Source organism: Rutidosis leptorrhynchoides, chromosome 1 (assembly GCF_046630445.1).
Source record: "Rutidosis leptorrhynchoides isolate AG116_Rl617_1_P2 chromosome 1, CSIRO_AGI_Rlap_v1, whole genome shotgun sequence".
NCBI lineage: Eukaryota > Viridiplantae > Streptophyta > Magnoliopsida > Asterales > Asteraceae > Rutidosis > Rutidosis leptorrhynchoides.
In genome coordinates this window covers 701,903,642-701,912,528 of record NC_092333.1, presented here as the reverse complement: position 1 = coordinate 701,912,528, position 8,887 = coordinate 701,903,642, and positions in this window count along the sequence as shown.

Genomic DNA, 8,887 nt, shown 5'->3' with positions numbered 1-8,887 from the left:
GATAAAGATAACGATATTTATATTTTATTTTATTAAATATATATAACGATTTAAATTAATATTATATATATTTATACGCGTATTATACGTACATAGTTTTATACTTTTACTATACTTAAACTTTACCTTTACTTTATTTTTACTTTACTTTAACTTTAATAATTCACTTTAATAATTCATACTTTAATAATTCACTTTAATAATTCATACTTTAATAATTCACTTTAATAATTCATACTTTAATAATTCACTTTAATAATTTAAAAATCTATTATAAATAGAATTCAATAGGTTTCATTATTTCATAAGAAACTTGAAAATATTTTTCTCTAAACTCTCTCAATCGATTTACATATATATATTTACTCCGTATTATTTCAAGATATTATTAGTATACATAAAATATTACGTTAGAGTGCTGTCCTAGTGATTTCGAAATTGTTTTTCGAGTGGGATTGGATTAAGGAAATTATGGGTTATAGCTATGGAGGTGATTGGGTATGGTTCATGGGTATGCTCGTGAGATCAATATAGTGTTTATCATCTCCGTTGCGTCTACGTACCTTTCCTGCAATATTGAATCTCAATATTGATACGTGAGTACTCATAATTTAACTTTTACATACTAATAGTGTATCCCTGACTAGTGCTCGAGTATATAGGATTATGCATGTTTGTACTTTTGATATTGCCTTTAGTTAGGTTATGTTGAATCCTGAATTAGTTATATATGCAACTGAGATAAGATATAAGATATGCATGTCGTTGGAAAGCTAGCGAAAAATTAAGAACTTTTCATTTAGATATCGAATGATTTCGATGAACGGATTTGAAGTTATAGTCCATCGAATTTTTGTATTATTATTAAAAATGATTATTATTATTATCGTCGTTATTATCGTCGTTCTAGTTTTATCTTATTATTATTATTATTATCTTTATCAATAAAAGGATTTATCATTAAAAATTGTTATTTTTTTTATTATTACTATCGTTATTATCGTTAAAGTTATAATTAGTATTATTATTATTATCCAATTATTATTATTATTATTATTATTATTATTATTATTATTATTATTATTATTATTATTATTATTATTATTATTATTATTATTATTATTATTATTATTATTATTATTATTGGTATTATTATTATTATTATCATTATTAATATATATATCATTATTTAAAAATGGTTATTATTATTATTACTATATTATCATTAAGATAATTATTAGTATTATCATTAATAATGTTATAGTAACTATCATTATTAATATTAGTGTAATTAAAACAAATATTTGTAACACCTAATTATTTTGATTACTATTATTATCATTATTACGAACACGATATAAAAGACGATTAAAAGCTATTAAACGAAACGATTAGGAAATAATGGGTAAGAGTATCATGATAAAATTAAAATATTATAAGATATTGATTTAGATAAAATTATCGTTCTTATTATTTTTATCATTACTATTATTATTAAAATTATCGTTAGTATTAAAACTATCATTTTAACAAAAATTATCATTTTAATAGAAATGTCATTGTTACTATAAAATATCATTATTATTATTATTATTTTAAATAGAATTATTATTTTAAAGATAATATTAAAAATTATCGTAAATATTAAAGTTATCATAATTAGAATTATCGTTTTATCATAATGTCATCTTAGTAATTATAAATATTGATATTTTTATAATAATAATTATTATTACAAAATAATACAACTTTTACTTACTATCATTATAGATATTATTTTATCAAATAAATATTTGATACAAACATATTTTACTACGTGTAATAACTTACTTTAATAATACCTATCATATTATCTTTATAATATTAAATGAACCCTATAAATTTTATTACTTAATATATATAAAAGTATATTTTATTATATACATATAATATAAAATTTTATTTATTAATAAATAAATTATATTATTTACACTAATAAATCTTTTAAAAATATTTAAAAATATAAAACGCCGATATTTAAACTATATATTAATCATGTATAGATTTTTGGAAATTATTTTGAGTCAAATTTACTTTTGTTGACTTTTGCATATTAGTCTCGAGCATTAGGATTGTGGTACACTATGACTTGACCTAATTTGTTAGACAAATATTGACCAACACATAAATATATATAATTAATTTAGGTTCGTGAATCCGAGGCCAACCTTGCACTTGTTCAATGACGTTATATGTATTTTTACTACGAAATACAGTATGGTGAGTTTCATTTACCTTTTTACCCTTTATATTTTTGGGACTGAGAATACATGCGCTTTTATAAATGTTTGACGAAATAGACACAAGTAATTGAAACTACATTCTATGGTTGAATTATCGAAATCGAATATGCCCCTTTTTATTAAAGTCTGGTAATCTAAGAATTAGGGAACAGACACCCTAATTGACGCGAATCCTAAAGATAGATCTATTGGGCCTAACAAACCCCATCCAAAGTACCGGATGCTTTAGTACTTCGAAATTATATCATGTCTGAAGGAGGATCCCGGAATGATAGGGGATATTCTTATATGTATCTAGTTAATGTCGGTTACCAGGTGTTCACCATATGAATGATTATTTTTTGTCTCTATGTATGGGACGTATATTTATGAGAACTGGAAATGAAATTCTTGTGGTCTATTAAAATGATGGAAATAAATGATTATGATAAACTAATGAACTCACCAACCTTTTGGTTGACACTTTAAAGCATGTTTATTCTCAGGTGTTAAAGAAATCTTCTGCTGTGCATTTGCTCATTTTAAAGATATTACTTGGAGTCTTTCATAGCATATTTCGAAGAACGTTGCATTCGAGTCATTGAGTTCATCAAAGATTATTATTAAATCAATTTATAGTTGGATAGTGGATATTATGAAATGGTATGCATGCCTGTCAATTTTTGATGTAAAGAAAGATTGTCTTTTAAAAATGAATGCAATGTTTGTAAAATGTATCATATAGAGGTCAAATACCTCGTAATGTAATCAACTATTGTGAATCGTTTATAATGTATATGAACGGGTCCTTTCATGATATTTAGATTTACGTTAAGTCTAGTTACCATGTGCTCACGGTTATACATATACTTTTCATACTTTTTTGAAACATTGAAATCTCGTGGCCTACATTACATTACTGTTACAGACAAACTATAGCTCACCAACATTCGTGTTAACTTTTTAAGAATGTATTTCTCAGGTGCTTAGACGTTGTTGCTTCCACTGTTAGACTTGCTGTCTTGGTGTTAAACTTGCTGTTAAGGACCTGCTGTGCTAGAATTCCGCTGCATTACTTAGAGATGTCTCAATCATGGAACTTTTCTTTTGCATTCGTAGTTTATGTTATTTTCAAATAATGACTATGTATCGACCTTTGTGTCACGTTATCTTTTGTAAACACTATCATTTATGAATGCAAAACTGGTTTTCAAATAGCATGTAGTATCCGACCGTGTAAAGATCCTGTTGTTGACGAATTGTACACGATGGTTTTGTACGAGGCGTCACATTGGCGCTTCGTCATCATTTATATTTTGTTCTGTCACTTTTGATACTCTTCTTTCATTTGTATTATGCAAGCTGCATTATCTTCATATATAGTTGTTGGTGAAGATAGGTGTTGGTCTTTTATAGCATTCTAGTCCACAAGAATCAATAATGATTTGTGTCATTGATCTCAACCAAACACATTTTTGAGTAGTTTCATATAATGCAATCACTTCGTCATGATTTGATGATGTTGCAACAAGTGTTTGTTTTAAGAACGCCATGATTTTGTGGTACCTCCATTTAGGAATACATATCGAGTTTTAGATTTATCTTTATGAGGAATTAATGAATGACCTGCATATACATAATCAACTAAATCTTGTTTTGAAGCGTTAGAATAAAATAATTTTAAATCAGAAGTTCCTCAAGGGTATCAAAATATCTGCTTGATCCCATTTCAATGTCTTTTAGTAGGGGTTGAGCTGAACCTTGACAACAAATTAACTGCAAAAGAAATGTCAGGTCTTGTACAATTTGTAAAATACATAATAACCTCAATTGCACTAAGATATGGAACTTCTTATCCGTAAAGATCTTCATGATCTTCGCGGGGATGAAATGGATCAGTGTCAATATTGAGTGATATATCAACCAATGGTTTTGTCTTTAAAAATGTTTTAAAATCTTTTTGGTATAGTTTGTTTGATGTACAAGTAAACCATTAGGCATATGCTCAATTTGCAATCCAAGACAATATTTAGTTTTTTTTCTTTCAAGATCGTTCATTTAAATTTTTTTAGAAGTTGAATGATTTCATAGATCTCTTTATTTATTCAAATGATGTTATGATCATTGACATAAACAACTTATAATCACATATCTGGACATTGTTTTCTTAATAAGAACACATGTTCAAATAAGATTATTTATATACCCTTTTTCTTATCAAGTAATCACTTAATTAGTTATACTATTGTATCAACCCATATAAAAATCTTTGTGATTCAATGGAATACATTTCTTTGGGTTTTGCATTAGATGTTTCTGATACCTTAAACCTTTCATGGATATTCATGTATATATCACTATCAAGCGATTCATTTAAATAAGTAGTAATAACATCCATGAGATGCATTTCTAAATTTTTAGAAACTGTTAGGCTGATTAAGTATCTAAAAGTAATTGCATCCATAACAGGAGAATAAGTTTTCCTCATAATCCATTCATGGTCTTTGAGAGAAATCTTGAGTTACAAGTCTAACTTTATCTTGTAACTTCATTTTTTCTCATTTCTTTTTTCGGATAAAAATTCATTTTTTATTTCATATGTTTCACACCTTTAAAAGTGATAACGATTGATCCGAAAACTTTTCTTTTATTGAGTGATTCTAATTCAGCTCGTATTGCTCCTATCCATTGAGTCCAATCATGTCTATTTTGACATGCAATGACAGATTTTGGTTCTAGATCATCATCTTTATTCATGATGTCATTGTAATATTATATGAAAAATCAATATTTGTTATTTTGTTTCGGTTCCATAATATTGCATAATTTATTGCAATTTATGTATTTACATCGTCAATATCCTCTGCAGAAGGAATATTGATTTGTGGTTCTTCTTGAACACCTTTTTTTACCTCATTATCAGCTGATTTTCCTTTTCTAGGATTTTTATCTTTGGAACTAATTTGTCTTCCGCGTTTCAAACGTGACAAAAGACTCATGAGTGACATTATTGCCAGCTTTTGGAATTTCAATTCTTTCTAGAGCATTTACTGCTGATATATATGATTTAGTCACTCTTTTTTGCATCTGCAAATGCATCGGGCAATTTATTCGCAAGTTTTTGCATATGCATTATTTTTTTAAATTTTTGTTTCACATTCTTTTGTGCGAGTATCAAGATACCTTAATTGATGTTCACATCATGAAACATCATTTTATTTATTTTTTTCATTTCTCCCCCTAATCTAGGGAACAATTTTTCATTAAAATGACAATCAGCAAAAACGTACTCTAAAAACATCACCCGTCATGGATTCAATATATCTTATGATTGAAGATGTTTCTTATCCAACATATATTTCAATCCTTCTTTGAGGAACCATTTGTTGTGGTGGTGCAATTAAAAATACACTGCACAACCAAGTGTTCTAAGATGGAAAATATTTGGCTCTCGACCAAAATTAAGTTGGTAATGGAGAATATTTATGGCTTGTACTTGGTTTAATGCGAATTAATGTCACATCATGTAAATTTACATGTCCCCATAACCATATAAATATTGAGAGTTTTGTACTCATTACCAATTGTCTAGTTATTAGCTGCAAGCGTTTATTTATTGATTCAGCTAAACCAATTTTGTGTATGCACATGAGCAACTGGATGTTCAACAACAATCTCTGTAGACATATAATAATCATTAAATGCTTGAGATGTTAACTCACTAGCATTATCAAGTCTCATCCTTTTAATTGTGTAATCAGAATAATGTGTTCTCAATTTAATAATTTGTGCAAGAAACTTTGCAAATGCCATATTACGGCTTGATAACACACAACATGAGACCATCCGCCAGATGCGTCTATTAGAACCATGAAATATCAAAATGGTCCACATGATGGATGAATTGGTCCATATATATAACCTTGAATTCTTTCAAGAAACATTGGTGATTCTTTCTCAATATTTTTTTCATTAATCACCATATGTGCTTTTCATTAATCACCATATGTGCTTTTCACTAATCACCATATGTGCTTTTTCATTAATCACCATATGCGCTTTTCATCATATATCCTTTTCACCATATGCGCTTTTAATCATATGCGCTGCGCTTTTCATCATATGCACTTTTCATCATATGCGCTTTTAATCATATGAGCTGCGCTTTTAATCATATGCGCCACGCTTTTCATCATATGAGCTTTTCATCATATGTGCTTTTCATCATATGCGCTTTTCATCATGTGCGCTGCGCTTTTCATCATATGCGCTTTTTATCATATGCGCTTTTAATCATATGCGCTGTGCTTTTTATCATATGCACTTTTCGGTGCTACAAAGGTATTTCTCATTTCCGATTATCATTGACTGATAATCATATCCATTATGGTATATATTAGAGAAACTTAACAAATTTCTCTTTGATTTGGGAGAAAACAAAGCATTGTTTATCAGAAAATTCGTACCATTTGGTAATATGAATTTTTGCCTTTTTCGTTCCTTATATCAAGTTTGCAAGACCTGAAATAGTATTTATAATTCCTTCATTTGATTTAAATCAATGAAATATTTCTTAGATTTGAGCATAGTGTGTATGTTACCACTAACTGCAATACACAGGTCTTTAACATTTAATTGATGTTGTATTTCAGCAGAATTCATACTAAAACTTCAAATAAGATAAGCAAATAATGAGTTATATTTCATTAAGATAATCAAATTATATTACCTGCAAACAAGTTACAATCTGAAGTACATAAAAGATAACACTTAATAAACATATGCGTTATGGTCTAAAATCATTTATTTATGAGTGATACATAACAAGCTAGACATCTTAGAAAATTCAAACCATTCAAGTCTAAAGGTAGATCAGGGTTTATTTAATCAAGATTTTTCAACAGATTCACTCTCGTTTTCTTTTCTTTTGGGACTTATTTGTAGAGATAAACAAGATGTTCATGTATTCAAGAAATACTAGACTGATGATCCACGCTACCAGATCATTAATAAGAATCTCCGGGATTCTTATAAGAGCGTCTACTAACATCTTCAATTTTATTCTTTCATGGATCACCGTTATTTCTTGATAATTAATATCGTATCTATCTTTGAGTATTTTCCATAATACACTTGGATCTTCGATCATATAATATGTAGATTCTAAGGACTCGTCAATATGTTTGCTAAGAAAAATACTTGCTATTGCTTTCTCTTGTTCGGAACAATTGTTATTTTCATTCAGGGTTTCTAAAATACCGATTGATTCGAGATGTTTTTCTACATTCATAACCCATGTTAAGTAGTTGTTCCCACTTGATTCTAAAGGAGCAAATTTAAGCCTTTTCAAATTCGACATTTTCTATTATCAAAAAGATGAACAACATAAATCATAATCATAATCAACTTCTATTCATAGACAAATAATAAAATGAAATTAGAATCATTTTAAATTCATAAGTAGCAAACAACAGAATAATGGCATGATTACAAATGATAAAACTACAAGAGCAGGATAGAATATAGGTTCACCCGGTGGTATATTAGCAACAATGATGATAGTTAGTATGACCAATACAATAGGAAAAATCATCCTTGTGTGAATCATCTTTACAAAAAAAAACTTTTTGAGAGTGGTAATATGTGAAAATGAAGATTGATTTGTGAAAATGTGAAAACGGAGATGTTTATTTTATATTTGAAAAATATTGTCGTTGTAACGTTGTCAGTTGATGTTAACAACAGTTATGTATATATGACCGTTGTAACGTCGTTAGTTGACGTTAACGACTGTTATGTACTCGTTGTATTAATAATAATTTTAATAAAAGAATTTTATTAGTACAAATACGATTACTATAAATACATTTAGTATAGATACGTTTAGTATAAATACGAAGATTAAGAGAATAAACATATTATGCATAAATAATAAATTTTAAGAATAAACATTAGTATGCATGAAATAAATAATGATTAATTGCATAAGTAATCATAAATGTTAGATAACATAAATATAAATGTTAGTGAAGTTAATAAGAGTTAGATTACAGAAATATAATTCAGGCGGTATAACCGACCATATATAACTTAAATAACATAAAAATAAATGTTAGTGAAGTTAATAAAAGTTAGATTACATAAATATAATTCAGGCGGTATAACTGACCATATATAACTTAAATAACATAAATATAAATGTTAGTGGAGTTAATAAAAGTTAGATTACAGAAATATAATTCAGACGGTATAACCGACCATATATAACTTAAATAACATATATATAAATGTTAGCGAAGTTAATAAAAGTTAGATTACATAAATATAATTCAGGCGGTATAACCGACCATATATAACTTAAATAACATAAATATAAATGTTAGTGAAGTTAATAAAAGTTAGATTACAGAAATATAATTTTACTTATGATGATAATAATATTTACCTTACTAATAAACAATAGAAGATATCGTTAAAGAATTTCTTACCTTGATTAGTGACTTGTGCTTGCTTAGATAAACCTTGATTATACGGAGCACTTCGTGCTGATAACGTGTTATAATTTAGGAGTTTATGACTACCTTTTAGGCTTGATTCTTGACTACAGACTACTAATAGATATTAAA